This window comes from Papaver somniferum, chromosome 7, assembly GCF_003573695.1.
Source record: "Papaver somniferum cultivar HN1 chromosome 7, ASM357369v1, whole genome shotgun sequence".
NCBI lineage: Eukaryota > Viridiplantae > Streptophyta > Magnoliopsida > Ranunculales > Papaveraceae > Papaver > Papaver somniferum.
In genome coordinates this window covers 8,525,511-8,534,853 of record NC_039364.1, presented here as the reverse complement: position 1 = coordinate 8,534,853, position 9,343 = coordinate 8,525,511, and the positions used below count along the sequence as shown (strand labels likewise).

General features: G+C 34.8%; 1 pseudogene; it reads left to right on the top strand.

Annotated features, from left to right (window-relative positions):
- LOC113294014 lies at positions 1-5,050 on the top strand (annotated as a pseudogene).
- Positions 5,051-9,343: the final 4,293 nt, after the last annotated feature.

Sequence of the window (9,343 nt, the reverse complement as noted above, 5' to 3'; positions counted from 1 at the left end):
ATGGAGTTAAAGTACTTTTTGGTAAATTATCTGATGCTCAAAACAAAATGGTGAGAAATATTAATTTCCTACCTGACTTTACTTTAAGTTACATTCCTCCGTAAGGACGAATTATGTTCGATTGGGCATCTTTCGTTAACTTTGGTAATTACTTCGAGAGAGGTAAAAGAAATTTAAACTTCAACGAATTATGCAACTCATCTGAACAGAGCTCAACAAAGGCAATTATATACTACCTTGTACACCAATTTTGGTCAGAAAATAATGGATCGTGCGTAGCTACAACAAGAGTTAACCAAAGTTATGCAGAAATGCTGGGAGGTCATGCTATGGTCTTTGATCGTGGAAAATTTACACGAATAGATGATATACACTGGATAGTCTTCTAGACAAAGGAATGCATTGGGTCAACCAAATGGAAAGAGAAGAAAGGAAGTTAGTAATCACTACAGACGTGGTTGACACTATAACCACGTTCTTTTCGTCGTTTAATGTTGCGACTTTACTGGATCACATAATTGATGCTAGGCATTATGTTGAAAACAGAAGACTTGGTTGGTGGATACAATTTCAAAACAGAAATGTTGATATTGTAGCCTAAGAAGTATTTTTGGTTCAGAAAATGAACAAGTCAATTGATTATGCGTTTAAAGGAGTAGACCAGAAGTTGGAAGACATACTCGTGGAAATCGTTGCTGGCATGTTTCTTATTACAATACTAGTGACATAACTTTTGTCTTTGATCCTAAGAGAATTAAGCACAACTACTATCATGCTTTGAGACACATTTTTTGGATGTTTCGGTTTATGATCCTTGGAGCTACAAGTTTTGTGTTTGATCGTGGTAAGCTGGTAAACGTAACATCTACATTTTTCATGAAGGAAAAACAAATCGTATTCTTTGATGACAGCTCGAAGTGTAGAGCAATATATGGAGAGAATGAGGTTTATCTTTTATTAGCTAACTCGAGGACGAGTTTCATTCAATAAGGGGAGACTGATATGGGACATCCAATGCTTCAAGACGGTATCAACTATGTCCAGTTACTCCCACAATAACGACTCAACTTTGCCAAGTTGCTCCCATAACGACTACATCAACCTTACTTAGTTTACTTGCTTTGCTTTGCAAGTCCTTTGCTTTCCTAGTTTAGATTAAATTCCTTTTCTTTCTTATAGTCGGTTCTTGTAGAACCTATATAAAAGCTAAGCCTTCTTGTTTAGAGGACACACCTCATTATTATTATTATCAATCAAGATTATTATCTTTATCAATTCTATCAATTCTCTTATTCTTAATCTTTGATTTCATCCTATTCGTATCTCTTTCATCTCCTCGTATCACCTGCAATCTCCGTATTGCATTCTTCTTAACAGGTTCTACACTATCTTTGATTTTTATTACTAATTTACAGTGAAAACGGAACAAATTTTGGTTTGAAAATAGAAATATAGGTAAATGTATAAATCGGCTTTATCGTAATGAGTGCTGTGTCGTCCTAAAGAGAATAGCTTACTTCAAATACTCGTTCACAGGTACATACAGAATCATATTTGGCCAGTTTGAAAAACGGTTCGAAGGTTTCTACCATAATCATGGTATGTGAAACTAAATATTATCTGAAGCTGTAATATGGACTCAGAAATTAACTACTTTGGTGTTTCATTAGGTCCCACCTGCTGCTTTACTACCAAATTGTCTTATCCAGCAAAAAGTTCTCTACCCATTTGGCAAACAGGTGAAACCCCAATGTTTTAAAGTATTCCATGTCTTGTCGAAGATACTGATCATATCATATGTTGCAACACGAAGGGGGAACTATTTTATCAGCAAAGCTCGCAAAAGAGCGAGTATGGGCAATTAATGTTGGTAGACGATTCCACCATTGCTCTGCAGATAAAGGAGGTGGATCCTGTGTCTACGCAGATATCCATTTACTCGGTTGGATATTTCAAGGTAATTTTCAGTTTCTCGGTTCCCAGTTTCGAAAAAGTTCAACTAGTGGCCACTATCTTATAAATTGCAGCCTCAAGTCTTATTCTTTCTAGAAACTGTATTTATTTATTTATTTTGATTAGAAGAGCAGATTTTATTAAGAATCAAGAAACCCTTAAAACAAAATGCTAACTAAAACCATATGACAATGCTATTACATACTAGTTGTAAATAGCCTATGTCCCCGTATAACCTTACCAAAATTTTTAGGTTCCCGGATACTAAAACCGTTGAGCAGAAAAGCCCAAACGCCAACCCAAAATAACCCGATGTAAAACCATTCCATATTGTAAAACCCTAACCCAAAAAAAACATTCCAGATCGTAAAACCCTAACCCCAAAAAGAGCACAATCACTTGGTGGCAGTGACTGCCACAAACCGCCGTCCCGGCGGCACCTACTGGAATCACCACTTGATTCCGTTGCCAATTGCCGTTTTGATCTTCAAAACAGCAGTAGGAATACCTTCTCTACACTTGCACCATTAAAGTCTCTTCCGAAGTAGCTAGGAGATAAAGATCCATGGAGTAAAACACCACCAGCCACCATTTGTTTCTCAACATTGTCCTCAACAACTCTCTTGTTACCTTTCTTTTTAAGGAAACATATGATTGTTATAATCAGCCCTTACGGCCAAGTAACAATGAACAGAGAAGAAAAAAGACATTAAAAAGTGAAATCCCAGATCTCGTAACTTTGCTAATCCATACATAAATCAAAAATCCACCATTGATTTGTTTCACAGCTCCAGATCGGTAGTTTCATGATTATCTTATCAAATTTTCTATTAAATTTGCACTGAAACGAAAAGAAACACCCATGGATTAGCACAAACACCCACCATCCCGATTTGATTCAGTGAAAATAAATCCATGGACTAGCACAATTTGTGCTGCACAAACACCCACCATCCCGATTTGATTCAGTGAAAATAGATCCATGGACTAGCACTAACACCCACCATCATCAAACCAAAGAAAGTAATAGATTCAATTTCTAAGTAAAAATTGAAAAAAAACACCCAAAACCAACATCTAAGCAAAACAAATACTGAAACTAGAAACTGTATTCCTTATATACGCACACAGTCTGAGTCAATATCTACCAATTGCTTCCTCAAAAAATATTATTTGTCTGCAAATGTGTGCAGGGTGATGATTATTGATCTTGGTGCGCATCAGGGGAATGGACATGAAATGGACTTCGGGAACGATAGTAGGATATTTCTTTTAACTTTACTCTTAAAGACATTAGTCATTAGTGGCTGCTCTGTTCATGAAATTTTGCTGATAATGTGATACCTACAGGTACAGTTTATATTCTGGACATGTACAATCCCGATATTTATCCTTTCTTAAGGCATTCCTCATTAAACCATCATTACATATTCTTGAAATTAAATTATGTATATTGTATTCTTCCTTTCAGAACTATAGTCAAGCCAGTTTTCTTAAATCATGTTATTGTGCTACCTCCTGATTACTCCTTCAATTGCTGATATATATGTTATTGTTGGTATCTTAGGACTACACGGCAAGAACTTACATTGATCAAAGTGTCTAAGTACAGGTATATTACTGCTACTTCCAGATACACCGTCTCTTTTATTAAAAAGTATTTTCTTACTCTATTCGTCACTATAAAAGTTATTTCATTCTTGATGCTCATAGAGTGGGACTCCGACAGAAGTGTATTTGGAACAATTAGATAAAGCACTCGAGGTAGGGATGTTGCGGAATCATTATCACTATACTTCTTATTAATCAGCGCATGGCCATATGCAGAAAAAATTCAATAAAATATTTGCCTTTCAATTATGGATTTTGAGGCTTGACATAATCGTTTAGTCTTCTTTGTCGAAGATTTAAGCCCTTTTCTACTCGGAAAAAGGTTGGATTTGATGTATTCAACGTGTTCTTTTCGAACATGCTACTGCCCTAATAAAGGTCAAAAAATTGCTTAATGTTGGATAAAGATGAACCAATCAACAATGACTTGTCTCCATTGTCTTTTAGTTGATCGACAAATGACTGATGTAAATACGTCCGTATCTGAAATGGAATATGCTGGAGTTTTCCTTCTAGTAGTGCAGATGTCATAACAGAAACTGAGACTTTATGTAAATTCCAGGTTGCTGGGAATAGTTTTGATCCGGAATTGGTTGTGTACAATGCTGGCACTGATATCCTCGATGGAGACCCTCTGGGACAGTTGAAGGTAATTTTGTCTGCTTGACTCTACTTCTAAAGTACTACTTATCTTGCTATGTGCATTCTCCAGGATTCTCTTTTCTGACAATAAATTATTCAGCTGCCCGATGTGAAACTTGATACCCTCTGATTTCTAACTTTCTTAAAGTAGCAAATACTAAACCAGATTGAACAAGAAATACAGCTTTTGTTTGATCTTGTGACGTGTTTCATCAGTATGATCATTATTCAACTTTCACGTGAGCCCTGATGGAGTAGCCACTAGAGATGAGAAGGTGTTCAGATTTGCCAAGGAAAAGAACATTCCTCTTGTTATGCTTACATCAGGTATGTTTCTCGTCAGTTCCTGAGGCAAAAGCATGCAGCCTAGTGGAGTTATATCATCATTTGCAGCTTATGGAATTAACTTTTATGTCCCTAAGAATATGGTCCTGCTCCTCTCTATCATATAATGAGGTGTTTTATGGACCACATTGGCTGACCATGGAAGTTGTAGTGATACTACGTTCCATGTCAAACTTACTTGGCCCGCTATTCATGTTGATAATCAAATGGATGGGCGAGATTGTCTAAATCGTGCCCTTCACATCCATTGTCGTCCGAGCGCATACAAATAATGACCTGCATAGGATATGGAGGTTGTTACCTTTAAAAAACCTCATATTTCCCTAAGAGATTTTTGTTTGATCTCCCTTCTTGTTTTTATCAAACTAAAACGTGTGTTTGTTTACAGGTGGTTATATGAAATCAAGTGCCAAAGTTATCGCAGATTCATTAACCAATTTATCAACTAAAGGGTTGATCAATTTGGCAACTCCTTCGGGAACCTGAAAACCATATACATGTCTTTTTTTTGTGTACATATTTTACTGTGGTATACAAAGGTAGTACTTCGGTTGGCACCGCTGTATACTAAACAGTGCCAGAGGATCGATAGCAAAATGTTTGAGTACAACAGTCAACTATTGTTCTCCAAAAATGTAAAGTCCCACACAAATCTTAGTTTTTCCAGCATTACTCCACGCTCATACAAAAATGTCCATGCTAAAGAGCCTTTTGCATGATATTTATGTTCAGCTTTTTAGGGCTTGTACGTATGTTAAAACAGAAGTCAGCTTTCATCTTCATAAGAAAGAGATCTTTCTAGATGGCCAGATGCAAATATGAGAAATATGATTTGAAGTGCTCAAAGTTGAAGTAATTTTCTTTATGGGTTATTGTGTCATGGTATTTTTGTTTGTCTCATGTGAATGGGTAAACAAGATTGAAATGCTGTCATGATATGGAAGTGAATTTTGTTGTTTGAAGTTTGACAAGAGTATAAATTAAAAGCTAGTGTCTATGGGGTAATGTACGCTCTTAGAACTCCATACAAACTCAGGTCAGGCACGGTTATAACTTGATTTTCTGAGATGCTGGAGTATACTACAGAGAATGCCGTCATTTTATACTTCAAAATGATGTATAAAATGGTCTCAAAAATTTTGCCGTTATTTTATAATTTGGTTGCTTCAGGCAGGGTCATTCAGTTATGTATTTTCTATACTCTTTTTTGAAGTTCGGAATCTAGATGTAAATATCGTGATCATGTGTCCATATTAAATGTTTATTCTTCAAGGAAAACAAGTGAAGATAAACTTAAATACTAATTTATTGCGCTGAATCTTGCATTTCGTCTTGGTTTTGTTAAATTTCTTAAAACCAGAATTTAATGTATCTAAGAAATATACTTCCAACCGAGATGTTTGGGAAATTTAGGAAATCAGGTCATTGATAATATTGCATGTAATAAGAAAGGAAAAGACCATTGTGTCATCAAAATTATTATTTGAAAATATATATCAAAATTGAATTGATCATCTGTTTTAGAGGTCTCATCTCATGTGATAAGAAAGGGAAAAGGCCTTTCAATTGGCTAAACAACAATATCGTGAAAGCTAATGCCTAGTGTCGAATGGTGATACATTTACTTAAAAATTTCAAGAAACCACAAGCCAACCCAATAATGAGTTTCTGCGGAAACGTAAAGTACCTAGATAAGGTGACAAGTTCATGAGATGTTGGAGTGAACTACATATTGAGAACGAAAATCATAAGTCATTCCGATTTTCTTAATTTTAATGAATTTGATTTAGCTGATAAGAAGGAGAATATGGTTGCGCTGATAAAGAAACTGAAGCTATAAAACAATAATTGCAACTTCTGAATCGCAGATGGGTGTCAAAGGTTAAGAATAAGGGTTATTCTATTATCAGATGGTTGAATTTTATAGATATATGAATCAATGTGAAAATTTGAATCTTATAAATGTATGAATCAATTCTTATAATTTGAAAATTTTATAATTTTATAATCGCAGATTTAATTATTTGTTACATAATAAAAGATTGTCTTATGAAAAAATCTAGTGGTTACACTTTTTACCTCATTTCGAAGTTATTCAAATTCTTGAAACAAATATCAGCGATCCCGGTGTTAATTGGGAGTAAAAAGACAGCACGGATACTAAAATGAGAACATATTTCTTCATTGGTTGTTGCTCTTCATGTGTTTTATCTATTTCACAAAATACAAAGTTAAAAGAGCCAACAAGATGACGGAGATTGAAGGATATTAATGTTGGATTCTGGTAGTGTATTTTGCAATTTTATGGAAACTTAATTAACTACCCGAAATGAGGTCGTCTAAAAAGTTGAAGTGTATCGTGCACGGTTGGGTAACATTATTTTACTAAGGTGGAGTAAACTATACGGAATAAAATCATAATAGGCAGGGAAAGTTTCAGGGAATTTAAACTGAATGTAGGATTCTTAGATGGGATTTCCAAAAGAAAATATGTGCCGGTGAAGATCAAGAATTGTATAAATTTTGCTTTAATCTCCTGTTCTCCACATCTTTATCAGCTTTGTTGGTTGTATTGATTTTTAATGTGTTTAATGTCTTTTTTTCAATTTTACTCTGAGCTTATGGACAAAATGTGTGTACCAGTGGGTGTTCTGTAGCTTAATTTAATAAGTAAATGAAATAAGCGTATAATTCAGGTGTGTTGTAAGTATTTCTATCAAAGGGGAATAACAAGAGAAAACCCTAAATTAGTAAATATTTTCAAGGCAAAATTCTGTGTTAAAAAAAAACAACTAATAACTGGCCTGGATGAAGTGATTGATTAGATGGCTTAAATGATAATCTCGGAGATTGTTCACTCCAGCAAATGTTCTTACAAAATCATTCGGCAGTGGCTCCTTCGCATGGGCCTAGTGAAGCTGGTGTTATTTTTCTGGTCTCGGTTTTCTTTTTATCAAAGTAAATCAAGAGCTTAATTATACGAAATCAAGTGCAAAAGTCAAACTTTTTCTTGTCTACTTTTTTGCACTGTGGTGTACAGAGATGTACTTTGGTTGGCACTGGTGTATAAATACAATTCTAAACAATGCCGGGTGACCCATAACAATGTTTTTGCAGACAACAACTGTACTCAAAAATGTAAAGCAAACCCTATCAATCAATCTTACTTTTGCAGCCTTACTTGATGCGCATGCGCATTTTGCATGCATGATCCTTATGTTCAGGTGTTTACGGATGATTGTACGGTATGTTAACAAAACTTTAATTTTCATCTGCTAGAGATCTTCCTAGATGGAAGTGGGAAATATGACTTGAAGTTGTTAAAAGGTTTGAAAATCACAAAATTGGTTAAAAAGATCAAAATCAACAATTTCTGGGTGAAAAAGATATTTAGATTTTGATACTGTTTAAATGGATAAAAATGTAAAAATATCCAGGATATAAACAATTTCATCCTACCCATTTTTAAATACTTTATCTTATTTTTAATTTACATCAGGATGCATCCAGTTTCATCCTTGCTATTTTTTAATTTGAAGTCAGGATGAATCCAGTTTCATCCTTGCTATTTTTTTAGATAATAATTTTTACTCGTCAATCTGAACCATGTTTTAAAAATATTTGGACAAATAACACATTTTCCGATTGAAAGTTAATTACATACTCTCTACCAGTGATAACGATGTCAATTCGGCCAGTTGGCGGGTCTTCACGGATTTTTTTGTTTGTCTCATCTCATGTGTGAGTAAGTACAAGACGAAAATGCTATCATGAAATGGAAGGGAATTGTAGTAGCAGAGATCCATATTAAAGCTAGTGTGTATCGATATACACTAATGTATATGCACTTCAGAAATTTAAGAAAACTAAAGTCCGGCAGAAATGAGATTCTACAAAAACTTTCTTCTTTTTTTTGCTCGGTAAAGAAAGAAATTTATTGAGAGGAAAAAGAATATAAGAAACAAAAAACCCCCCAAGGTCATAGACCCAGCAAACCCAAAACAGAAGGGCTTGCAATCCCAAGAAAAGAAAGGAAAATTAAACTACTGAGTTATAAGAGAAAAAAATTTGCCAGTTTGAGAATATAGTAGAAGTGTCAACTCCATGAAAACAAAACTTTCATTTAGCCCAATGAAAAGCGTCAATCTTAATATCTCTGATCACATCTTGCTCCCTAAAGAGTTTATTAGAAAAGGCCAAAACATTTCTTGCCTTCCAAATATTCCATATAATAGCGACGGGAAGCCTTCTCCACAGATGCTTGCCTCTGTCAGAGAGATGCAAACTTTTCCAACTGCTAAACAACCCTTGAACTGTGTCAGGAAGATTGATAAGACTGTTAACGCAATTTAAGAAATAATCCCAAATTTTGCGGACCACCGGACAGTGAATAAAGATATGGTCTGCCGATTCCACAAAACTGTTACACAACTTGCACTGACTAGATTGATCAGTTGCACAGTTTCGTTTATGCAAATTGTCCATAATTGGAAGACGACGTTGGGTAATTCATAATGAAGAGTTAATTATTGATTTGGGTAGGTCGGGTAATAACTTAGATTTTCTAAGACGACGTTTATGCAAATTGTCCATCGTTTATACAAACACTTCCAAGTATATTTGGGTAGGTTGGGTAATAACTTAGATTTTCTAAGACGTTGGAGTAAACTATAGAGAGTAGAGACATTTAGTCACGAAAATCATAATGATGTTATGTTTTATCACATATTTAGTAGGTACAGTGTGTTTGGTTTTACAACATAAATGCACAAAACTTTTGTAAATAAAATAT